Here is a 25,712-nt window from a genome sequence, read left to right as displayed (position 1 = left end):
ATGGGGAAGTGGGTCGGCGGTTGCACACACCGCTTCCGTTAAAGCCCCTGAAGAGAAGCAAATGGAGCTTCGAAACGCGTCGGGCAGATCCCGTACGGAGCCGCGTCTACGAGTGGATCCCCGTCCTCACCTATACATAAACCAAGCTGCTGTTCGCGTGCTACTCAAAGGTGGACACCTTCGAGCATTGATTTATACGCGGCCGTCCAGCCGCGGAGTATGCACCACCCCGGCACCCTGGGGGTCACTAAAGTGAAGCAGCAGTCGTACTTGGAATCATGGACGGGCCAACTTGTGGAGTCCATACAGGAATTGATTGTGTGCTTCCCGGACCACACTTCCCAGAATGCACAGTCTCATTTGAGCCTCCCATCGGTGGGTGTGTTATATATAAAATGGGGAAGTGGGTCGGCGGTTGCACACACCGCTTCCGTTAAAGCCCCTGAAGAGAAGCAAATGGAGCTTTGAAACGCGTCGGGCAGATCCCGTACGGAGCGGCGTCTCCGAGTGGATCCCCGTCCTCAGCTATACATAAACCAAGCTGCTGTTCGCGTGCTACTCAAAGGTGGACACCTTCGAGCATTGATTTATACGCGGCCGTCCAGCTGCGGAGTATGCACCACCCCGGCACCCTGGGGGTCACTAAAGTGAAGCAGCAGTCGTACTTGGAATCGAGGACGGGTCCACTTGTGGAGTCCATACAGGACTTGATTGTGTGCTTCCCGGACCACACTTCCCAGAATGCAAAGTCTCATTTGAGCCTCCCATCGGTGGGTGTGTTATATATAAAATGGGGAAGTGGGTCGGCGGTTGCACACACCGCTTCCGTTAAAGCCCCTGAAGAGAAGCAAATGGAGCTTCGAAATGCGTCGGGCAGATCCCGTACGGAGCGGCGTCTACGAGTGGATCCCCGTCCTCACCTATACATAAACCAAGCTGCTGTTCGCGTGCTACTCAAAGGTGGACACCTTCGAGCATTGATTTATACGCGGCTGTCCAGCCGCGGAGTATGCACCACCCCGGCACCCTGGGGGTCACTAAAGTGAAGCAGCAGTCGTACTTGGAATCGAGGACGGGCCCACTTGTGGAGTCCATACAGTACTTGATTGTGTGCTTCCCGGACCACACTTCCCAGAATGCACAGTCTCATTTGAGCCTCCCATCGGTGTGAAGCAGCAGTCGTACTTGATTTAATTTATTTAATTTAATTGTGGGTTTATATAGCGCTAGAATCAACTCCCGGAGGAGTATCTCCGCGCTTCGACCGCTGGGGAACCCGTCCTGGCTCACCCTGAGAGCTGGTCCCTAATGGGTATCTCTAAGGTGCGACCAAGCATCCCCGGCGGTCTGGGGGGCCGTTGTGAAGATGAGGCAAGCTAATGCCCAGAGTTGCCGAGTGTGGTCCCTGACTAGAGTAGGCACCGAGGCGAGAATTATCGAGCCCGCTGACCCTGGTCCACGACCCTGCCGCGTCGGGAATCGAACCCTGGTCCCGGGCCGTCCTCTGCTTACGGGTCTGCCGCCTCTAACCAGTGAGCCACACCACTCCACTTGGAATCGAGGACGGGCCTACTTGTGGAGTCCATACAGGACTTGATTGTGTGCTTCCCGGACCACACTTCCCAGAATGCACAGTCTCATTTGAGCCTCCCATCGGTGGGTGTGTTATATATAAAATGGGGAAGTGGGTCGGCGGTTGCACACACCGCTTCCGTTAAAGCCCCTGAAGAGAAGCAAATGGAGCTTCGAAACGCGTCGGGCAGATCCCGTACGGAGCGGCGTCTACGAGTGGATCCCCGTCCTCACCTATACATAAACCAAGCTGCTGTTCGCGTGCTACTCAAAGGTGGACACCTTCGAGCATTGATTTGTACGCGGCCGTCCAGCCACGGAGTATGCACCACCCCGGCACCCTGGGGGTCACTAAAGTGAAGCAGCAGTCGTACTTGGAATCGAGGACGGGCCCACTTGTGGAGTCCATACAGGAATTGATTGTGTGCTTCCCGGACCACACTTCCCAGAATGCACAGTCTCATTTGAGCCTCCCATCGGTGGGTGTGTTATATATAAAATGGGGAAGTGGGTCGGCGGTTGCACACACCACTTCCGTTAAAGCCCCTGAAGAGAAGCAAATGGAGCTTCGAAACGCGTCGGGCAGATCCCGTACGGAGCGACGTCTCCGAGTGGATCCCCGTCCTCACCTATACATAAACCAAGCTGCTGTTCGCGTGCTACTCAAAGGTGGACACCTTCGAGCATTGATTTATACACGGCCGTCCAGCCGCGGAGTATGCACCACCCCGGCACCCTGGGGGTCACTAAAGTGAAGCAGCAGTCGTACTTGGAATCGAGGACGGGCCCACTTGTGGAGTCCATAAAGGACTTGATTGTGTGCTTCCCGGACCACACTTCCCAGAATGCACAGTCTCATTTGAGCCTCCCATCGGTGGGTGTGTTATATATAAAATGGGGAAGTGGGTCGGCGGTTGCACACACCGCTTCCGTTAAAGCCCCTGAAGAGAAGCAAATGGAGCTTCGAAACGCGTCGGGCAGATCCCGTACAGAGTCGCGTCTACGAGTGGATCCCCGTCCTCACCTATACATAAACCAAGCTGCTGTTCGCGTGCTACTCAAAGGTGGACACCTTCGAGCATTGATTTATACGCGGCCGTCCAGCCGCGGAGTATGCACCACCCCGGCACCCTGGGGGTCACTAAAGTGAAGCAGCAGTCGTACTTGGAATCGAGGACGGGCCCACTTGTGGAGTCCATACAGGAATTGATTGTGTGCTTCCCGGACCACACTTCCCAGAATGCACAGTCTCATTTGAGCCTCCCATCGGTGGGTGTGTTATATATAAAATGGGGAAGTGGGTCGGCGGTTGCACACACCGCTTCCGTTAAAGCCCCTGAAGAGAAGCAAATGGAGCTTCGAAACGCGTCGGGCAGATCCCGTACGGAGCGGCGTCTCCGAGTGGATCCCCGTCCTCATCTATACATAAACCAAGCTGCTGTTCGCGTGCTACTCAAAGGTGGACACCTTCGAGCATTGATTTATACGCGGCCGTCCAGCTGCGGAGTATGCACCACCCCGGCACCCTGGGGGTCACTAAAGTGAAGCAGCAGTCGTACTTGGAATCGAGGACGGGTCCACTTGTGGAGTCCATACAGGACTTGATTGTGTGCTTCCCGGACCACACTTCCCAGAATGCACAGTCTCATTTGAGCCTCCCATCGGTGGGTGTGTTATATATAAAATGGGGAAGTGGGTCGGCGGTTGCACACACCGCTTCCGTTAAAGCCCCTGAAGAGAAGCAAATGGAGCTTCGAAATGCGTCGGGCAGATCCCGTACGGAGCGGCGTCTACGAGTGGATCCCCGTCCTCACCTATACATAAACCAAGCTGCTGTTCGCGTGCTACTCAAAGGTGGACACCTTCGAGCATTGATTTATACGCGGCTGTCCAGCCACGGAGTATGCACCACCCCGGCACCCTGGGGGTCACTAAAGTGAAGCAGCAGTCGTACTTGGAATCGAGGACGGGCCCACTTGTGGAGTCCATACAGTACTTGATTGTGTGCTTCCCGGACCACACTTCCCAGAATGCACAGTCTCATTTGAGCCTCCCATCGGTGGGTGTGTTATATATAAAATGGGGAAGTGGGTGGGCGGTTGCACACACCGCTTCCGTTAAAGCCCCTGAGGAGAAGCAAATGGAGCTTCGAAACGCGTCGGGCAGATCCCGTACGGAGCGGCGTCTACGAGTGGATCCCCGTCCTCACCTATACATAAACCAAGCTGCTGTTCGCGTGCTACTCAAAGGTGGACACCTTCGAGCATTGATTTATACGCGGCCGTCCAGCCGCGGAGTATGCACCACCCCGGCACCCTGGGGGTCACTAAAGTGAAGCAGCAGTCGTACTTGGAATCGAGGACGGGCCCACTTGTGGAGTCCATAAAGGACTTGATTGTGTGCTTCCCGGACCACACTTCCCAGAATGCACAGTCTCATTTGAGCCTCCCATCGGTGGGTGTGTTATATATAAAATGGGGAAGTGGGTCGGCGGTTGCACACACCACTTCCGTTAAAGCCCCTGAAGAGAAGCAAATGGAGCTTCGAAACGCGTCGGGCAGATCCCGTACGGAGCGACGTCTCCGAGTGGATCCCCGTCCTCACCTATACATAAACCAAGCTGCTGTTCGCGTGCTACTCAAAGGTGGACACCTTCGAGCATTGATTTATACACGGCCGTCCAGCCGCGGAGTATGCACCACCCCGGCACCCTGGGGGTCACTAAAGTGAAGCAGCAGTCGTACTTGGAATCGAGGACGGGCCCACTTGTGGAGTCCATAAAGGACTTGATTGTGTGCTTCCCGGACCACACTTCCCAGAATGCACAGTCTCATTTGAGCCTCCCATCGGTGGGTGTGTTATATATAAAATGGGGAAGTGGGTCGGCGGTTGCACACACCGCTTCCGTTAAAGCCCCTGAAGAGAAGCAAATGGAGCTTCGAAACGCGTCGGGCAGATCCCGTACAGAGTCGCGTCTACGAGTGGATCCCCGTCCTCACCTATACATAAACCAAGCTGCTGTTCGCGTGCTACTCAAAGGTGGACACCTTCGAGCATTGATTTATACGCGGCCGTCCAGCCGCGGAGTATGCACCACCCCGGCACCCTGGGGGTCACTAAAGTGAAGCAGCAGTCGTACTTGGAATCGAGGACGGGCCCACTTGTGGAGTCCATACAGGAATTGATTGTGTGCTTCCCGGACCACACTTCCCAGAATGCACAGTCTCATTTGAGCCTCCCATCGGTGGGTGTGTTATATATAAAATGGGGAAGTGGGTCGGCGGTTGCACACACCGCTTCCGTTAAAGCCCCTGAAGAGAAGCAAATGGAGCTTCGAAACGCGTCGGGCAGATCCCGTACGGAGCGGCGTCTCCGAGTGGATCCCCGTCCTCATCTATACATAAACCAAGCTGCTGTTCGCGTGCTACTCAAAGGTGGACACCTTCGAGCATTGATTTATACGCGGCCGTCCAGCTGCGGAGTATGCACCACCCCGGCACCCTGGGGGTCACTAAAGTGAAGCAGCAGTCGTACTTGGAATCGAGGACGGGTCCACTTGTGGAGTCCATACAGGACTTGATTGTGTGCTTCCCGGACCACACTTCCCAGAATGCACAGTCTCATTTGAGCCTCCCATCGGTGGGTGTGTTATATATAAAATGGGGAAGTGGGTCGGCGGTTGCACACACCGCTTCCGTTAAAGCCCCTGAAGAGAAGCAAATGGAGCTTCGAAATGCGTCGGGCAGATCCCGTACGGAGCGGCGTCTACGAGTGGATCCCCGTCCTCACCTATACATAAACCAAGCTGCTGTTCGCGTGCTACTCAAAGGTGGACACCTTCGAGCATTGATTTATACGCGGCTGTCCAGCCACGGAGTATGCACCACCCCGGCACCCTGGGGGTCACTAAAGTGAAGCAGCAGTCGTACTTGGAATCGAGGACGGGCCCACTTGTGGAGTCCATACAGTACTTGATTGTGTGCTTCCCGGACCACACTTCCCAGAATGCACAGTCTCATTTGAGCCTCCCATCGGTGGGTGTGTTATATATAAAATGGGGAAGTGGGTGGGCGGTTGCACACACCGCTTCCGTTAAAGCCCCTGAGGAGAAGCAAATGGAGCTTCGAAACGCGTCGGGCAGATCCCGTACGGAGCGGCGTCTACGAGTGGATCCCCGTCCTCACCTATACATAAACCAAGCTGCTGTTCGCGTGCTACTCAAAGGTGGACACCTTCGAGCATTGATTTATACGCGGCCGTCCAGCCGCGGAGTATGCACCACCCCGGCACCCTGGGGGTCACTAAAGTGAAGCAGCAGTCGTACTTGGAATCGAGGACGGGCCCACTTGTGGAGTCCATACAGGACTTGATTGTGTGCTTCCCGGACCACACTTCCCAGAATGCACAGTCTCATTTGAGCCTCCCATCGGTGGGTGTGTTATATATAAAATGGGGAAGTGGGTCTGCGGTTGCACACACCGCTTCCGTTAAAGCCCCTGAAGAGAAGCAAATGGAGCTTCGAAACGCGTCGGGCAGATCCCGTACGGAGCGACGTCTCCGAGTGGATCCCCGTCCTCACCTATACATAAACCAAGCTGCTGTTCGCGTGCTACTCAAAGGTGGACACCTTCGAGCATTGATTTATACGCGGCCGTCCAGCTGCGGAGTATGCACCACCCCGGCACCCTGGGGGTCACTAAAGTGAAGCAGCAGTCGTACTTGGAATCGAGGACGGGCCCACTTGTGGAGTCCATACAGGACTTGATTGTGTGCTTCCCGGACCACACTTCCCAGAATGCACAGTCTCATTTCAGCCTCCCATCGGTGGGTGTGTTATATATAAAATGGGGAAGTGGGTCGGCGGTTGCACACACCGCTTCCGTTAAAGCCCCTGAAGAGAAGCAAATGGAGCTTCAAAACGCGTCGGGCAGATCCCGTACAGAGCCGCGTCTACGAGTGGATCCCCGTCCTCACCTATACATAAACCAAGCTGCTGTTCGCGTGCTACTCAAAGGTGGACACCTTCGAGCATTGATTTATACGCGGCCGTGCAGCCGCGGAGTATGCACCACCCCGGCACCCTGGGGGTCACTAAAGTGAAGCAGCAGTCGTACTTGGAATCGAGGACGGGCCCACTTGTGGAGTCCATACAGGAATTGATTGTGTGCTTCCCGGACCACACTTCCCAGAATGCACAGTCTCATTTGAGCCTCCCATCGGTGGGTGTGTTATATATAAAATGGGGAAGTGGGTCGGCGGTTGCACACACCGCTTCCGTTAAAGCCCCTGAAGAGAAGCAAATGGAGCTTCGAAACGCGTCGGGCAGATCCCGTACGGAGCGGCGTCTCCGAGTGGATCCCCGTCCTCACCTATACATAAACCAAGCTGCTGTTCGCGTGCTACTCAAAGGTGGACACCTTCGAGCATTGATTTATACGCGGCCGTCCAGCCGCGGAGTATGCACCACCCCGGCACCCTGGGGTCACTAAAGTGAAGCAGCAGTCGTACTTGGAATCGAGGACGGGTCCACTTGTGGAGTCCATACAGGACTTGGATGTGTGCTTCCCGGACCACACTTCCCAGAATGCACAGTCTCATTTGAGCCGCCCATCGGTGGGTGTGTTATATATAAAATGGGGAAGTGGGTCGGCGGTTGCACACACCGCTTCCGTTAAAGCCCCTGAAGAGAAGCAAATGGAGCTTCGAAATGGGTCCGGCAGATCCCGTACGGAGCGGCGTCTACGAGTGGATCCCCGTCCTCACCTATACATAAACCAAGCTGCTGTTCGCGTGCTACTCAAAGGTGGACACCTTCGAGCATTGATTTATACGCGGCTGTCCAGCCGCGGAGTATGCACCACCCCGGCACCCTGGGGGTCACTAAAGTGAAGCAGCAGTCGTACTTGGAATCGAGGACGGGCCCACTTGTGGAGTCCATACAGTACTTGATTGTGTGCTTCCCGGACCACACTTCCCAGAATGCACAGTCTCATTTGAGCCTCCCATCGGTGGGTGTGTTATATATAAAATGGGGAAGTGGGTCGGCGGTTGCACACACCGCTTCCGTTAAAGCCCCTGAAGAGAAGCAAATGGAGCTTCGAAACGCGTCGGGCAGATCCCGTACGGAGCGACGTCTCCGAGTGGATCCCCGTCCTCACCTATACATAAACCAAGCTGCTGTTCGCGTGCTACTCAAAGGTGGACACCTTCGAGCATTGATTTATACGCGGCCGTCCAGCCGCGGAGTATGCACCACCCCGGCACCCTGGGGGTCACTAAAGTGAAGCAGCAGTCGTACTTGGAATCGAGGACGGGCCCACTTGTGGAGTCCATACAGGACTTGATTGTGTGCTTCCCGGACCACACTTCCCAGAATGCACAGTCTCATTTGAGCCTCCCATCGGTGGGTGTGTTATATATAAAATGGGGAAGTGGGTCGGCGGTTGCACACACCGCTTCCGTTAAAGCCCCTGAAGAGAAGCAAATGGAGCTTCAAAACGCGTCGGGCAGATCCCGTACAGAGCCGCGTCTACGAGTGGATCCCCGTCCTCACCTATACATAAACCAAGCTGCTGTTCGCGTGCTACTCAAAGGTGGACACCTTCGAGCATTGATTTATACGCGGCCGTCCAGCCGCGGAGTATGCACCACCCCGGCACCCTGGGGGTCACTAAAGTGAAGCAGCAGTCGTACTTGGAATCGAGGACGGGCCCACTTGTGGAGTCCATACAGGAATTGATTGTGTGCTTCCCGGACCACACTTCCCAGAATGACCCGGAGGGGGGGCAGATCCCCTGTGAAGACCCGGGTTGCGGGCTAGCGTATCTGATTACCCGGCTTCTTCCGTACTGAGAGCCGGGGAGCCCCCCCTATCGGGTGGCACACGGAACACCGGAGACGCAGTGACTGCAGCGTGGAACCTGAGGGACCGACAGCACTCCGAGCGGAGAGAAACGGTCCTTAAAATCATGCACAGTATGGTTCAAAAGGGCCAGAGACACGTGGACGGCCCAGGCGAGATGGTGGGGACTGGCCCACAGCCGGGTGCGGGAGCAGGTGGTGGCGACCCTGGCCTGGGCGACCGGACGGGGCTGGGTACCCAACAACCTGATGAACTGGACCTTATCCTTCAGGAGATCCGCGACTCCCGCCAAGCACTGGAACACCAACTGGGAACTCTCACCAATAACCTCTCCCTCCTGAAAGCGGACCATGGGAAGCTGGCAGACAGGGTCAAGGACCACGGGCTTGCAATCGCGGACCTCACACCCAAGGTGGCTGATCACGACACGTCCATCCGGGACATTCAGGGACAGATGACCGCGTTGTTGGAGCGGGTCGAAGACGCGGAAGGCCGTAATCGGAGGAATAATATACGGGTCATAAGTCTGCCGGAAAAATGCGAGGAGCCACGAGCTGAGGAGTACATGGAGCAATGGTTCAGAGAACATGTGGCGACAGACGGACTCTCCCCATACTTCTGTGTGGAACGAGGGACACAGAATCCCGACGGGACAGCCTCGGCCGGGTCGCCCTCCTCGCTCTCTCATCGTCCGTATCCTCAACTACCGTGATAGGGACGCTCTACTGAGGAAAGCCCGAGAGAGATCCAACATCCTGTTTGAAAACCATAGGGTGTCACTCTATCCAGACTACACGAACATGGTGCAGAAACAGAGAGCCTCCTATATGGAGGTGAAGAAGAAACTGAGAAGTGCGCAACTGAAATATGCCTTACTATTCCCAGCCCGCCTGAAAGTCATCCACGGAAAGAAATCACACTTTTTCGAGAGCCCAGCAGACGCTTAGGAATGGCTTGAGGTGATGGGGCTGGACGGCAGCTAGGAGGCATCCCAGGAAGAGATGGCGAGAGCACTGGACAGGAACTCGGGAGGTAGCCGCCACTCCTTGTCTGGATCCGGAAAGAGCCACGCGGAACGCGGCCCATCACGGACGCATCAACGGGATGAACGCCGGGAGGCCATCTCCCTCGCCGGCGCCTTCAGGGAAGATACGGCAAAAATCACCACAGACTCCGAGGATACCACAGGACACTCAGACTCTGAAAATAGCGTGGTACTCTTTCCGACGATCACCCCTAGAGCTGCTGACGACCTCATAGACAGCTAGCCTGTGGGGAGATACCCCGCACCGACTTCTTTGCAGCGGTTTACGTATGGTATCCTTTTTGAAATGATAACTTCTGGCCCTGGGCACGGATATCAGATTGGGCATCGGGGTGGGGAGGGTGAGGCGGGACGGGGATGAACAGACACTGGCCCACCCCCCCGGTGCACCCTATACCAACTGGAAAAGACGCTGTGCCGGTTGCCACGGAGTGTGGATTATAACTGCTACAGGACGAGTATATTAGTACTGTATGTTATTACACTGCACTTCCTTTTCAGTATTAAGCGCCCGGCCGGGCTACCGTTGAGCCGGTGGAGACCGGACCTGGTACCACGATGTCTATACGTGTGCTGGAGCTACCCCCCCATGGCGAAGGCACAACTGTTTGGTATTTTATGTTCATAATGTTACAGTTAGGCTCGGCTATGTTCTATGGCTGCGCCAAGTTTGTTTTGGAAATGTTAAAGGTCGTTCTAGGTGCCCTCTCCTTGGTTCAGCTCCCCGGTGTTCTCGACACGCGACCACCCCTGGGAATAGCTCTATCACCCGCAGACCATGGCTGAACAATCTGGACTGTACAGATTTATTACCTGGAACGTACGAGGGCTAGGGGCGGTGCAGAAAAGGCATAGGGTCCACTCCTACCTCCTTAGACAGCAAACACACATCGCCTTTTTACAAGAAACGCACCTCACGGCTTCTGAAGCGCAAAAGCTGCGGAAGAAGTGGAGAGGGACTGTGTACTCTACGTCCTACTCAGCATTTTCTAGGGAGGCCACTATCTGGGTGCGCCACGGGATACCATTCACTGCACTAGAACAGAAAACAGACAAACAGGGCAGATATATCGTGGTTAAAGGGGCTCTAGACGGCCAGCTGATTGTGCTGGGCTGTATGTACGCCCCAAACTACGATCAGGAATCATTCTTGCGGGCGGTTGGGAGAGCCTTATCCCCGTGGGCGGACCTACCCTGGGTGCTCGGAGGGGACTGGAATGCGGTTCTGGACCTGACCCTTGATCGATCGCATACGCCTTTACAGGCGGCCGGCATCGCCAAGCTCACTGAAACATTTGGGGCGTGGGTAGACGGTTGGGGACTTAGTGACATATGGCGAGAAATACACCCCACACACAAAGAGTACTCCTTCTACTCCCCAGTACACGGCTTGCACACACGTATTGACCGATTCCTATGTACCTGCTCGCTGACCCCATTGATGGGCACCCCAGAATATCTAGCAAAGACGTTCTCGGACCACAGACCCCTTAAATGTACGATTACTTGTGGTAGAGTCCCGACCCCAGTCCCTACATGGCGGCTGGACCCCCAGCACCTGGAGGACGGCCCATTGAAGGCGACTATCTCGGAGGCCCTGACACAATACTGGGAGGTTTACTGGGACACTGCCTCCTCCAACTTGGTGGTTTGGGATGCGATGAAGGTGGTTGTACGGGGTGTAGCGATTGGGCAGTTGGTGGGAGCTAGGCAGGAGATTCATAGGAAACTATTTGAGGTGGAGAATTGTATAGCCGTGCTTGAGCGAGAGGTGGTGGTAGACCCAGGGAAACAAAAGGCGCTGCAGGAACAGAATATCGCACACGCCGAGACGCTAGAAACACTACGCACCATGGATTACAAGGCCTACTTACAACAACAACACACAGAGGCGGACCACTCTGGGGTGCTGCTGGCCCGAGTGACCTGAGACAAGCCGGACGCCCCAGTCATTACCCAAATTCGAAACCATAGGGGTGACCTAGTGAACACCCAAGCTGACATCAATAGGGCATTCCATGACCATTTACAGGCTCTGTATGCTCCTCCTGACATAATCGACCCTACACTCATAACTGACTTCATGAAGGACCTCCCTTTCCCTCAACTGTCCACGGCGACACAGGAATCCATAGAGGGCCCCGTCACCCAACACGAGATACGCGCTGCGATCACACGCTTAAATAAAAACAAGACTCCGGGCATGGATGGACTCCCGGTGGAGTTCTATTCCACTTATGCCGACACACTAGTACCGGTACTGGAACGGATGTACAGGGAGGCCTACGAGAGGGGTCATCTGCCACACACAATGATGCAAGCTATGGTTATCTCGATCCCTAAGCCAGACAGAGACAACCTGGAGATTGCGAATTATAGACCCTTATCTATGCTGGCTACGGAATATAAAATCCTAAGCAAAGCTATTGCCCTACGTATTCAACCCCACTTGACCACACTTATCCACTGCGACCAGTGCGGCTTCCTTCCAGGGTGCAGTACCTCCCTCAACACGAGGCGCCTACACGCTATTATGTCAGCGTCACCAGCTGAAATGACGCGGGTGGGGTGTTTCGCATTGGACCTCAGACAAGCATTTGATTTGCTCTCTTGGCCCTTCATGTTCGAAGCCCTGTCTCGCTTTGGTTTTCCGGCCCCGCTACTGCGGTGGATTAGGCTGCTATACACTGATCCCACAGCTAGGGAGAGAACCGGACGTTATGTGTCAGCTGAGTACCCGGTCCACCGGGGCACCAGGCAGGGATGCCCCCTGTCCCCGTTGTTGTTCGTGTTGGCGTTGGAACCACTAGCCATCGCTCTCCGCCAGCAGGCGGGGACCCTGGGAGTTCCAGTCGCAGGGCTGTCCCACATTCTATCCGTGTATGCGGATGACATGCTACTTTATCTCCGAGATCTGTAGGCCGACCACACACGATTGAGTGACACCTTCCGCCAATTTGAGACGGCATCTGGACTGGCCATCAATCCGGACAAATCTGTAGGATTTTATTTCCGGGAGGGGCCCAACCCACCTTCTCTGCAGTTTGGTACTTACACGATCCCGGTTGCCCGAACCAGTTTTAAATATCTGGGAATTCGTGTATACCGGAGGTTGGAGGACCAGCTGGACGGTAATATCTCGAGGGCCATTACTGGTCTCCGGGGTAGCGTTGGCTTTTGGACATCACTCCCATTGTTTGTTATGGGACGCATCGCCATAGCAAAGATGGTAATGCTGCCAGGGCTGCTCTACTACTTTGTGAATTTGCCCATATGCATCCCGCGACGTACCTTCAAATCCCTCAACTCCCTACTGCTCACCCTTATCTGGGGGACAGGCAGACGACGGGTCAGCCTGCGGAAACTACAACTCAGCACCTCCCAGGGAGGACTGGGAGCCCCTGACTTCCAGGGCTACTTTTACGCCAGCCAACTCCAATGGCTGTCTTATTGGCTGGCCGGGAGGAATCTCCAAGAAATTGGATGGACAGCAGGCCGGCTCGCACAGGGTGGCCTACACGCCCTTTTGCTGCCAGGAGTAAAATCTCGCGAGAGTGCCACCCACTGCTCCGTACTGCTCTTCTATGTTGGAGGAGGGCTTTGGCCTATACGTCCGCGACCAGGCCATACGCAGATAACATTCCACTGTTTGGACTACCAACACCACAGGGACGACTGACTGCCCGCGCCCTCAGTGACTGGATGGCGAATGGGATTGCAGACGTGGGCAGTTTTTTCGGGGAAGACCAATTGTTAGATCACCCCACCTTCGTGCATGTGACAGGAACCTCGGACAGACACTACATGCTACATGCCACTGTCTCACACTACATTCGGACAACCTGGGCGCCGCGACGCACTCGTCCACGACAACATGAACTGGTACACCTGGTGCACTACATGGGGGCCGGGGGACACTTGGTGAGATGGCTGTACACCGGGATTAGGGCTCATGCTGCACTCTCCCTTGATGCACTGAGGGAATCCTGGTCACGGGACACGGGGGAAGACTTTACGGATGCAACCTGGCGGGTGGCCCTGGAACACCCAAAGAGAGTTTCTCGAAATGTGAGATTTAAATACATACAGGCCATGATACTCTACAGATGATTCAGAAAAGGGGGTGGGGATGAACAGAGTGCCTGAATTAAGCAGACCACTCTTACCCAGTCCAAAGATCAGGGCTTGATCCATCACCGTTTTTTTAGCTCACTGCACCATCCCAGCTCAGAACTTGGCTATATGCAAATTAGTCTGTTCCTGTCCCAGTGCATGATGGGAACAGGGCAAACCAAACTACCAAGCCAATTCTTATACTGGGAAGGAAACAAGCTTCCGGGGACCGGTTTCTGCCATTTCAGGCGTCGTCGGCCCGGCTTGCTTGAATCCTGATGGTGCAATGAGCAAGGGACTCACATCTGAGTATACCCTTCCACGCTTATGGTTGACAAAATGATTCAGAAAAGGGGGTGGTGATGAACAGAGTGCCTGAATTAAGCAGACCACTCTTACCCAGTCCAAAGATCAGGGCTTGATCCATCACCGTTTTTTAGCTCACTGCACCATCCCAGCTCAGAACTTGGCTATATGCAAATTAGTCTGTTCCTGTCCCAGTGCATGATGGGAACAGGGCAAACCAAACTACCAAGCCAATTCTTCACCAGAAAGGAGACAAGCTTCCGGGGACCGGTTTCTGCCATTTCAGGCGTCGTCGGCCCGGCTTGCTTGAATCCTGATGGAGCAGTGAGCAAGGGACTCATGTCTGAGTATACCCTGCCACACCTATAGTGGCCAAAAACGATTCAGAAAAGGGGGTGGTGATGAACAGAGTGCCTGAATTAAGCAGACCACTCTTACCCAGTCCAAAGATCAGGGCTTGATCCATCACCGTTTTTTAGCTCACTGCACCATCCCAGCTCAGAACTTGGCTATATGCAAATTAGTCTGTTCCTGTCCCAGTGCATGATGGGAACAGGGCAAACCAAACTACCAAGCCAATTCTTATACTGGGAAGGAAACAAGCTTCCGGGGACCGGTTTCTGCCATTTCAGGCGTTGTCGGCCCGGCTTGCTTGAATCCTGATGGTGCATTGAGCAAGGGACTCACATCTGGGTATACCCTTCCACGCTTATGGTGGACAAAATGATTCAGAAAAGGGGGTGGTGATGAACAGAGTGCCTGAATTAAGCAGACCACTCTTACCCAGTCCAAAGATCAGGGCTTGATCCATCACCGTTTTTTAGCTCACTGCACCATCCCAGCTCAGAACATGGCTATATGCAAATTAGTCGGTTCCTGTCCCAGTGCATGATGGGAACAGGGCAAACCAAACTACCAAGCCAATTCTTATACTGGGAAGGAAACAAGCTTCCGGGGACCGGTTTCTGCCATTTCAGGCATCGTCGGCCCGGCTTGCTTGAATCCTGATGGTGCAATGAGCAAGGGACTCACATCTGAGTATACCCTTCCACGCTTATGGTGGACAATTCAGACACTCTGTTCACCACCACCCCCTTTTCTGAATCGTTTTTGGCCACTATAGGTGTGGCAGGGTATACTTAGACATGAGTCCCTTGCTCACTGCTCCATCAGGATTCAAGCAAGCCGGGCCGACGACGCCTGAAATAGCAGAAACCGGTACCCGGAAGCTTGTCTCCTTTCTGGTGAAGAATTGGCTTGGTAGTTTGGTCTGCCCTGTTCCCATGATGCACTGGGCCAGGGACAGACTAATTTGCATACAGCCTTGTTCTGAGCTGGGATGGGGCAGTGAGCTAAATAACGGTGATGGATCAAGCCCTGATCTTTGGACTGGGTAAGAGTGGTCTGCTTAATTCAGACACTCTGTTCATCACCACCCCCTTTTCTGAATCGTTTTTGGCCACTATAGGTGTGGCAGGGTATACTCAGACATGAGTCCCTTGCTCACTGCTCCATCAGGATTCAAGCAAGCCGGGCCGACGACGCCTGAAATGGCAGAAACCGGTCCCCGGAAGCTTGTCTCCTTTCTGGTGAAGAATTGGCTTGGTAGTTTGGTCTGCCCTGTTCCCATGATGCACTGGGCCAGGGACAGACTAATTTGCTTATAGCCTGGTTCTGAGCTGGGATGGGGCAGTGAGCTAAATAACGGTGAAGGATCAAGCCCTGATCTTTGGACTGGGTAAGAGTGGTCTGCTTAATTCAGACACTCTGTTCATCACCACCCCCTTTTCTGAATCGTTTTTGGCCACTATAGGTGTGGCAGGGTATACTCAGACATGAGTCCCTTGCTCACTGCTCCAGCAGGATTCAAGCAAGCCGGGCCGACGACGCCTGAAATGGCAGAAACCGGCCCCCGGAAGCTTGTCTCCTTTCTGGTGAAGAATTGGCTTGGTAGTTTGGTCTGCCCTGTTCCCATGATGCACTGGGCCAGGGACAGACTAATTTGCATATAGCCAGGTTCTGAGCTGGGATGGGGCAGTGAGCTAAATAACGGTGATGGATCAAGCCCTGATCTTTGGACTGGGTAAGAGTGGTCTGCTTAATTCAGACACTCTGTTCATCACGACCCCCTTTTCTGAATCATTTTTTGCCACTATAGGTGTGGCAGGGTATACTTAGACATGAGTCCCTTGCTCACTGCTCCATCAGGATTCAAGCAAGCCGGGCCGACGACGCCTGAAATGGCAGAAACCGGTCCCCGGAAGCTTGTCTCCTTTCTGGTGAAGAATTGGCTTGGTAGTTTGGTCTGCCCTGTTCCCATGATGCACTGGGCCAGGGACAGACTAATTTGCATATAGCCAGGTTCTGAGCTGGGATGGGGCAGTGAGCTAAATAACGTTGATGGATCAAGCCCTGATCTTTGGACTTGTAAGAGTGGTATGCTTAATTCAGACACTCTGTTCATCACCACCCCTTTTTCTGAATCGTTGTTGGCCACTATAGGTGTGGCAGGGTATACTCAGACATGAGTCCCTTGCTCACTGCTCCATCAGGATTCAAGCAAGCCGGGCCGACGACGCCTGAAATGGCAGAAACCGGTCCCCGGAAGCTTGTCTCCTTTCTGGTGAAGAATTGGCTTGGTAGTTTGGTCTGCCCTGTTCCCATGATGCACTGGGCCAGGGACAGACTAATTTGCATATAGCCAGGTTCTGAGCTGGGATGGGGCAGTGAGCTAAATAACGGTGATGGATCAAGCCCTGATCTTTGGACTGGGTAAGAGTGGTCTGCTTAATTCAGACACTCTGTTCATCACCACCCCCTTTTCTGAATCGTTTTTGGCCAGTATAGGTGTGGCAGGGTATACTCAGACATGAGTCCCTTGCTCGCTGCTCCATCAGGATTCAAGCAAGCCGGGCCGACGACGCCTGAAATGGCAGAAACCGGTCCCCGGAAGCTTGTCTCCTTTCTGGTGAAGAATTGGCTTGGTAGTTTGGTCTGCCCTGTTCCCATGATGCACTGGGCCAGGGACAGACTAATTTGCATATAGCCAGGTTCTGAGCTGGGATGGGGCAGTGAGCTAAATAACGGTGATGGATCAAGCCCTGATCTTTGGACTGGGTAAGAGTGGTCTGCTTAATTCAGACACTCTGTTCATCACCACCCCCTTTTCTGAATCATGATACTCTACAGGGCATACCTTACCCCGGCCAGGATCCACAAGATGTTCCCCACTGCCTCCCACCAGTGCCCACGATGTGGAGCGGACGAGGCAGGTTTCCTCCACATGCTTTGGTCGTGCCCGCGGCTCAGTGGGTACTGGAACGAAGTATGCCAGACACTACGAGAGGTGACCCAGATACAAGTGAGGGAGAGTGTGCTGTATTCCCTGGCATGTGCTCGACCTCACCCTAAGCCTTTAAAACCTAAGCTGAGATTTGTGGACTTAGGCCTCCTTTTGGCAATTAGGAAAATCACAATGCTGTGGAAGTCCCCGAGAGCACCTAGAATAGAGACATGGCGAGCGGATGTTGTGAAGTGGGGCGGAATAGAAGGAGTGGCCCTTAGGAAGGAGGAGGAAGGTGGTAGGCGGAAAACCCCGCTGGCACTGGACTGGGAGGTCATGCTTCTAGAATTGGAAGGGGAGGACCAGCCATTGACCCAGGACCCCTGAAGGCACTAAGGCCCCAAGGGAAGATTGAGGACTGTACCGGGCCCAGGGGAGGAACAGGGGGTGGTTGGAAGAATTTCAACTCTGTGATCCTGGGGGAGACTGGATAACGTTGGGGAGTAAAAAATAGACCTGCTGGGAGAGACGAAGCACCACAGTTGATGGGGGGGGGAGGGATAGTTGGGGAGTGAGTGGGTGGGTATTTACACGTCCTGTTGAGAATAGAGCCACTCCCTACAGCACGTAAATATCCGGAGTTACGAACTAGAGGCTGATGCTACGCTCTACATGAGGGGTTGGGGAGAATAATGAAAAACGTGATGTACTGTATACCTGACGTAAATACTGTATACTAATGTGATGAATGTACTTCATGAATAAAGTTCGTTAAAAAAAAAAAAGAAACTCACAGCAGGAATTCAAGTGTAGAACTCTTTTCCTCCAGAGTATTAGAAGATAAATGAAGTCACCCAGTATAGTTCACTATAACTAGTTTTGCGACATTACTGTGAGGTAACCTGTATTTTGACCAAGTCCCACTCCCAGGCTTGTACTACCTCTGGAAATGCAATGTGTTGCTGCCTTACTGCGTGAGCATCGAGCCCTTGGCTTTCCAACAAAGTTAGTAACAAAGTATTAATATCAGCACTGTATCAAATATCCACAATGCATCAAACATGGCAATGTCAATTCCCAAATAACTCTTGGAGATATGCAGCAAGATATTTCCTCAAAATCCTCCCCCCACTTACTGCTAGCTGGAGCAGACCACCCGTTCTCCTTGCATGAGTCGAAGCCTCGAGAAAACAGCGGGAAAGCAAAGTACTGCTTTAAGCGCAGCTTGCACAATAGGCAGTTTCCCAATGGCCAACAATGTATAGTAGAAGAATTCTGGTGCACCAGGCACCCTTACCAGACCGCTCACCGTCCGAACAGGAACTTAATTCAAAATAAATGACAAAGATTTCCTGAACCGGAAGTTCTGTGTACGATTTCTTCCTCTGACACGGCCGCGTCAGTGTAGGGCAGAATTTCCCATGGAATCATGGGAATTGTAGTATATTGAAGATCGGGAGCTGTAGTGCAGCTTATTCTGGCAGTGTTATTTACTGATGCGCCGTGACAATCTACAAGACGGGTGGCCGAAGACCTAATGAGTTATGTTGAGAACTGATGTGCATATTAAGTGTCATGGAGCCTAGTTCGAGAGTGCTCGATCCATCAGAAACAGAGCACCCAGGGCCAAGGATGAGCAATGAGCTGCAGCCAGGCTTTCAAGCATTTCCCCCCAGTGCTGTAAATAATGTACAAAGGCAACCTTATTTACCAGGGATACATGGACATTAGTTGCATAAGATGCCATAATTGCATGCCTAAAGGGTTATGCTCGGGTCTGACCCAAAAGAGTCTGGTCTTTGAGGTGAGGCATTGTTGTTGCATGCAAACCACTGCCTCTTGGCTTGTGTGGCTGGTGTCAGAACGAATAGAAGTGCAGGGTTACACTGAATATTTCTAGGGGGTGTCGAAGGCAAGATGGCGGACACGCCTGTGTCCGAGTGAGTCAGGCTGAGTGTGTTCTCCCCTACTAACCCCTTCTAACTCCCCCCGGCAGTTCTCTGAAGTGACGTAAGGCACACAGCCGGAGATGGGGCTTTGAGCGAAGAAAATGTTTCTATTCCTGATACATTTGTATCAGCAAGGACGGCAATGGCGTGCTTTGAGCCCGGTGAATTATTGCGGACTTTGGCAGAGCAGGCTAGTGGCGGGCTCCCGGTGTCAGGAGGAGCGGTTCTCGGCTGCAGCGGAGCAAACGGAAAGGATTTCAGAAAACCTGGGCTGGAGTCAGAAAGCAGCGGCGATGGCACCTAAAAACGCCAGTACTAACGTGAAGGGCCCAAAGACTCGAGCAGCGGCTGCAGCCACTGTGTCTGCCCCCGTACACGCTGGGAGTGTAAATGTTACGGCGAACAACTAAGATGGTGGCGCGTCTGGTGATTCTCAGGAGAGTGTGACTCTCTCTCCTGGCGTTAGTCGGACTGCGGGTCTGTGGACTGCGGGTAATGATACTGCGGGAGATGTGACAGGGGCTGGGGCCAAGCTAAAGATTCTGGGGATCTTTAAAAAGAAAGTGCCAGTCAAAGGTTAGCCCCCCAGCTGTTGATTTAACGACGGGCGCAGCGATCACCACGCAAACTGTTAAGGCTCATGATAGAGCTCGTGCACATCTGATTTATCAAAAGATATATCTGGGCCCTTTACGAGTCAGAATTTACCCATTTTTGGGAATGAGCAAGAGACTGTGGAAGAAATGGGGGGAGCTGAGGCTAATAATTTGTGTCAGGAAGCGATGGTAGAGAATGCTGCAGATGTTTCTGCTCCCCCTCAGGTGACATCAGGGGCTGTAATTAATCTTCAGAGGGCCCTATCTTTAACAATGCTCAGTGTGAATCCTGCTGAAATGGGTCAAGGTTCTTTGATGGGACTATGGAAGCAGACTCCGGAGACTCTGGTGGAAAATTCTACTCCATGTCGGATTTGTCCAACACCTCGGAGATTGAGAGTGGTGAAGGCGACTAGGCAGATGACAAAAGTCTGACTAGCTCTGCCCCCCCGGAGTATGAGGAAAATATTTGTTAATTTCCGCCGAAAAGAGCACTGTACCGAAGACAAAGGAAGTTAAAGAAGTAACTAACCATTCGCCTCAGGACGTGTTCGGAAATGATGGGTCCCCTATATTGGAACATACTGGTGTGCCACAGCTGGGAGGAATGAGCGGCAGTAGGGGCGATTCTCTAGACTGCTCTGCAGGTACACATGGGGAGATTTCTTTGTCCTGGTAACCTAATAGAGAACGAGGTAACTTTAGCCACTATTTACCAAGCTATAATGTCACACCGTGAGGAGACAAAGGCTGAAGGCTTGCGAATGCAAGGTGCAGTATGCAAGTGTCAAAACACGGTGCGTCGTGTTGTCAAGACCTGCACCGAGATGTCTACCAGGATTGGGGAAGCGGAGGGCAGAATTTCCCTAATTGAGGACGAAATTGTGCATCAGAAAGTGGATGTTTCTTCCTTACACTCTCTTCGGGATGATATAAATTGGAAGTTAATTGATATAGAGAATCATTCTAGTGTGGTAAATCTTTAATATTACCTTATCTTAGAATTTCTATATTATTAAATACTTTAGCTTAAGTAAAGAGAGGAGTCCGTGGTATTCGAGTAAAAAGGGATTTATTCAATAACTCGAGATAAGGGAGAGCTCCTTCACCAAGCGGGTTCAGGAGTGGTCTGATGTTTTATTCACACAGCAGAATATTTATACAGTTTCAGGCAGTAGGCAAATAGAAGAAAAAGGAAGTGACAAGCAGTAATTCCAAACCAGATGTGTCAAGGTATGGGTGTGTCTTGTGTCCTGCGTGAGTGCATGCGATGTGTCGAAATGTGCTCCTTTCAGTTGAAGGCCCTTCCTCAGTGTCGAAATGTGCTCTTTTCAGTTGAAGGCCCTTCCTCAGCCGGGGGGGGGGTTTATCTCTGGCTTAGAGTCAAGAACAGGAACTACCTCTTAAAAACAGGAACTATCTTGTTGGTTCTCAGAATTGGCCGAACCACAGGAATGTGTGGTCAATGAATGGAGGGGCCTGGTGCAGGGTGTCTTGCTCGTAGGTCTGGAGACAAAATGGATGGCACACGCAAAATGGGTATTGTCTGAATCAAAATGGTGAACTGGCAGAGAAGGGAAACGATGGGGCACAATTGTTAATTTATTTCCTCATTCCCTCCTTGCCCCAGAGTGTACCTGTATTTATATCTCAATTTGCATGAGATTGTCTATGCATTCCTGTAACATAATTGTTTTGTTTTCTTTCTGCTGGATATGTGGTTTAGGAATGCAGCTTGCAGCGCATAGCCCGCACAGGGCAGGGCCACATTGGACGCAAAGGCAGCATCCAGTTATTACCAGGAATATTATGCCTACTGCTGACAGCAGTTTCCATCCCCAGGATGATATTATTGTCCAAAACCAGTCAGACCATGTCCAAGTGCCAGGTTCTTGATGTAGGCTGGCGGCTATCTTGTGTAATTTTGTTATAGCCGTATATACAGACGGAGAGTTATCAAGAATGAAAACACAGCAGCTAGAGCCAATAATTCTACAGGCTCCGCCTCTGTCAGCCAGGATGATGTCAAGGACAAGGCGCTTTTGTAGAGCAAGCAATCTTATGGCAGACTGTTCCTGAGTCAAGTTCCCCAGGGCAGATGCCGTCTGATTTACAACAGCCTCTAAGGTCTTGTCAACTTGCGTATGAGCTTGCTGTTCTGCAAAGGGCCGATGAAGAAAAAGAATCCTTTGTTGAAGTCTGTATATTGTTCCCATGTAGTTTCCGTTTGATCAACCCCGGAGGTGTCGATCATTCTTTTATGTCTAACATGGGGCACTAGCAGGTCTCGGTGGTAAGTGGATGGGGCCACAAAGACAGGAGGTAGCAAAAATGCTATATAGCACGTTCCCCCCCAGTTCAAGGGCAGCCGCACATAGGCCGTCTGCCCGCAGATGAAATAAGTAGGGCGAGATGCTAGAAATGATGATTTTCCCTTGTCTTCAAAACTCACAGTGGTATGGCAGTCACTGTGTCCTAATGGGACAGAGCCATTTTTCCGGACGCACAGGTGCCCTTTTACTGTTGAGACCGAGATGGAAGGGGGCCCTGCATTATTTTTAAGTTTGGTATTTAATATCCTGTAGGACATGGTCACGTTCCCCTGCTTGTATTCTTCGCTTTCTAGGACCGTACCTGTCGCCTGAGAATCTCCATCCTCATTCGGGTAGCAGACAGCATTAAGGACCTTATTTAAGTCCCCCCAAGGCCACCCATTCTTGCATGAATTATTCCCATCAGGGCAGGAGGTGGGGGTAGTCCTGTCGGCTGTTATTAGGGCGAACCAGGCCTCGCAAGTTCCATTATAAGAAAACGGGAAGGGGAAGAGAGGCATCCCTCCCTTCTCCTGATGAGGTGGGAGGCGGCCACATATCCAGCAATCTGTGATATTGCTGGCCTGATGCGTATAGTGTAGCATCTGTATAAAGGTATTGTTCCGGAGGGCTAGCCTATGAGCTACCTCATGAGGGGGCAGGTCGTGGTGTGTGTGCTCCTGAGTGTTGTTAGGTGCATGAGAGGTATGTGGTGCTGGCGGAAAAGCAATGTGGAGGATCCAACCGAGACACGTCATGATTGTTATCAAGAGAAACAGAATGATCAAACATATATTAGGGCCGCTATGCAACTTCTTAACATTCTTCTTTAGGCGACTCACTTTCTCTTTTTCCCACATAGTCAGGGTGTCTGAGTCTGCCCCCATGCTCTGACCACTTCACCACTGGACCTGTGTCCGTGGACTTAATCAGCCAGAATCCGGGTGGCGGACCACAGCTTTGATTTATATTCCTGTTGTGGGGGGTCTGTTCCAAGGGCAATGAGGACTGTTCAGTCACAGTGTCACTAGGATTGGCAATATCGCTGGTAACGGAGTCTATTTCTCCAAAGTACTTTTTACAATGACTGGCATGCACCCAGCCTTTTCTGCCTTTGACATTCACCGCAGTTCGCGTAGTTAGGAGGACCAACTTCAGCTCTTTCCACCTGGGCTGGGGGGAATTTGTACTGTCGAAGTTGCGGACCAAGACCCAATCCCCGGAACGAATGGTGTGTTCTTCAGGGTTGGTTTTGTCTGGGAAGGCTGCAGCCACCTGTGAACGACAAGAGCGGAGTGCAGACATCAAGGAAGCCAGGTAATCAGTCAATATTCTGCTATCTACATACATCAGTAATAGATTTTGGCCTAGAAACTCCCCACATGTTTGGTGGTCTGCCAAAAACCATCTCGAATGGTGCTAATCCTATTCGGAAGTGTGGTACCATTCGCATATAGAACAGGGCTACTGGTAAGGCAGTCATCCAATCTAAGCCCTTTTCTGCTGTAATTTTGGCTAACTTAGTTTTAAGAGCCTGATTGTGTCTTTCTACCCTTCCTGCTGCCTCTTGCGGGGGGGTTCTCATGCAATGAAATTTCCAAGTGTATCCTAATAGAAGGGAGACATGTTTCATTAGCTCGGAAGAGAAAGGTTGGCCATTGTCTGAATATATGACTCTTGGCAACCCATAGCGTGGGAAGTACTCTCTTACTAGAACCTTAGCAGTCGTTGTGGCGGTATAGTCAGGGACGGGGTAAGCTTCAGTCCACCTTGTTAACGCGCACACCACCACCAGTGCATACTTGTAGAAAGTTTGGGGCAGGTTATCGGTACATACCTGATGAGTTTCTCAATTTTTCTCGTGACAGCCTTCTCGAAGATGCTCACCTCAGGGACCACCATCTCAAGGGTGGGATTAAACACAGAGTGGGGTCTAAGCCCTTATCTATTTTCTTGGTCAAGGATAGGGGGACGATCCAAGAAATATTTTCTTAACCAAATTTTTCTGAAGAACAAATAGAGGTCCTTGGTAAATTCGAACTTGTCAAAATTCGGCAAAGGAACAAAGGATAGGCCCCTAGTCAAAAGGTTAGACGCATTAGTGTCAACCTCTTTCTGGGACAGGTTAAAGACTGGTATGCATTTTATGTTCGCCAGTACTGCTGATGTCGTGTTTGCACGTACATCTGCGGTTGGCCTTGACCCTGATGGTAGTTCCTCGTTTGTGGGGTCTGGGTTCTCGGGCGGGGGTTTCCCCCGGCGGTTCCCTAAAAAACGGTTCTGTGGGGTGTTTCTCTCAAAGGGTCCGGATCTGTTTGGGTGGTTGGAACCATGTCCTTGATCAAAGTTAGGATCGTACTCGTCTTGCCCGTCTCCCTCCGAGTCAGTGGTGTCTGAAAAGGTAGTCACCCTTTTGTTGCCCAATCTCAGAGACTGGTTACGTTGGGGGGCCTCGTCTTGGTTGGAATAAAATCCACAGAAGAGATAAGGATAAGCTTGCTCTTGAGAGAAGAGCCGGATGTCCTTTCGAAATTTTTCTGTTTTTCTTTTTAGGAGGTATTCGGAGAAGGAATCAAGTTCCTGATGTATTTCCTCCAATTTTTTATTTCCTAAATCCACAGCATTACCCTCCTTTAGTTTTTCCTCCAGTTCTTGAATTTCCTTGTTAAATATGGAGATGACCCACGGCCGAAATCTGGCAGCGGTTCGTTGAAAGAGTGTTGAAGCGGGCGCCGTTTCATAGGGAGCTCCCGCTTTGGGTCTTGGCCCCGATACTTCGATTGGAGGAGAATATGTCCTTCAGGGAGTGGCGCTCTGGCGGATGCGAGACTCTTGCAGACCTCTACCCGGACGATTCCTTTGTGTCCTTTGAACGCGCCTTAGAGTCCTTCGACCTAAACGAGGGACAGTATCTCCACTACGGAGCCCTCCAAGACGTGGCCAGGATTACGTGGCCCCAATACCCGGAGGCACCTTCACCTACCAACGCCCTAGACATCATTTTATCCTGTGGGAGAGGCAGGCGCCTAATCTCCCTTCTCTACTCGGCCATGCGCCGGGACTCGGCCCCCCCGTTGGCACCGTCTTGGGCGGCGTGGGAGGCAGATTTGGGAGTGGACCTGGAGCCGGACCAACGGAGACGGATCAGGCTTTTGACCCGTACAGTCTCCTGCAAGGCACGTTTTAAACTTATTCATTTCAATTTTGTCCACCGTACTTATATGACGCCTGTCTCCCTACATCGTATTTTGGCGGACAGGCGGCATAATTGCCCTAGATGTGGGGCGCGGAGGGCGGGCTTCCTTCACTTAGCGTGGGAATGCCCCCTGGTTCAAGACTTTTGGCGGAGTGTGGTGGCCCATGTTGCTCGGGCCACGCGGATTACACTTCTTTTAGAGCCCCTCCACTGTCTCCTAGCGCTGATACCGAAGCCCAGAAAGAAAAAGTTATCTTATAAATTCCTACAACTCCTGCTGGTCCTAGCGCGGAGACGTGTGGCTATTACATGGATGGGTCAAAGGGCGCCGGAGTTTTCCCTATGGCTGAAAGATGCGAGAGAATGGGCCTTGGCGGAGGAGACTCACATGCAGCGCACTCGCAGAGATAGGAAGCTACAGGATGATTTGCTGGCTTGGAGGGTGCTGTGTATGGAGGGCCTGGAGGAGGATGATTCT

General features: G+C 52.4%; 1 protein-coding gene and 1 pseudogene across 4 annotated transcripts in view; one reads left to right on the top strand and one right to left on the bottom strand.

The window, feature by feature from the left end:
- The window catches only part of DNAH17 (dynein axonemal heavy chain 17), a 12,633,448-nt gene that overhangs the window by 8,119,623 nt on the left and 4,488,113 nt on the right, over window positions 1-25,712 (top strand). The window lies entirely within an intron of this gene.
- LOC144767276 (uncharacterized) lies at window positions 20,267-22,925 on the bottom strand (annotated as a pseudogene).

Source organism: Lissotriton helveticus, chromosome 7 (genome assembly GCF_964261635.1).
Source record: "Lissotriton helveticus chromosome 7, aLisHel1.1, whole genome shotgun sequence".
Lineage (NCBI taxonomy): Eukaryota > Metazoa > Chordata > Amphibia > Caudata > Salamandridae > Lissotriton > Lissotriton helveticus.
This window is presented reverse-complemented; position numbering and strand designations above follow the sequence as displayed.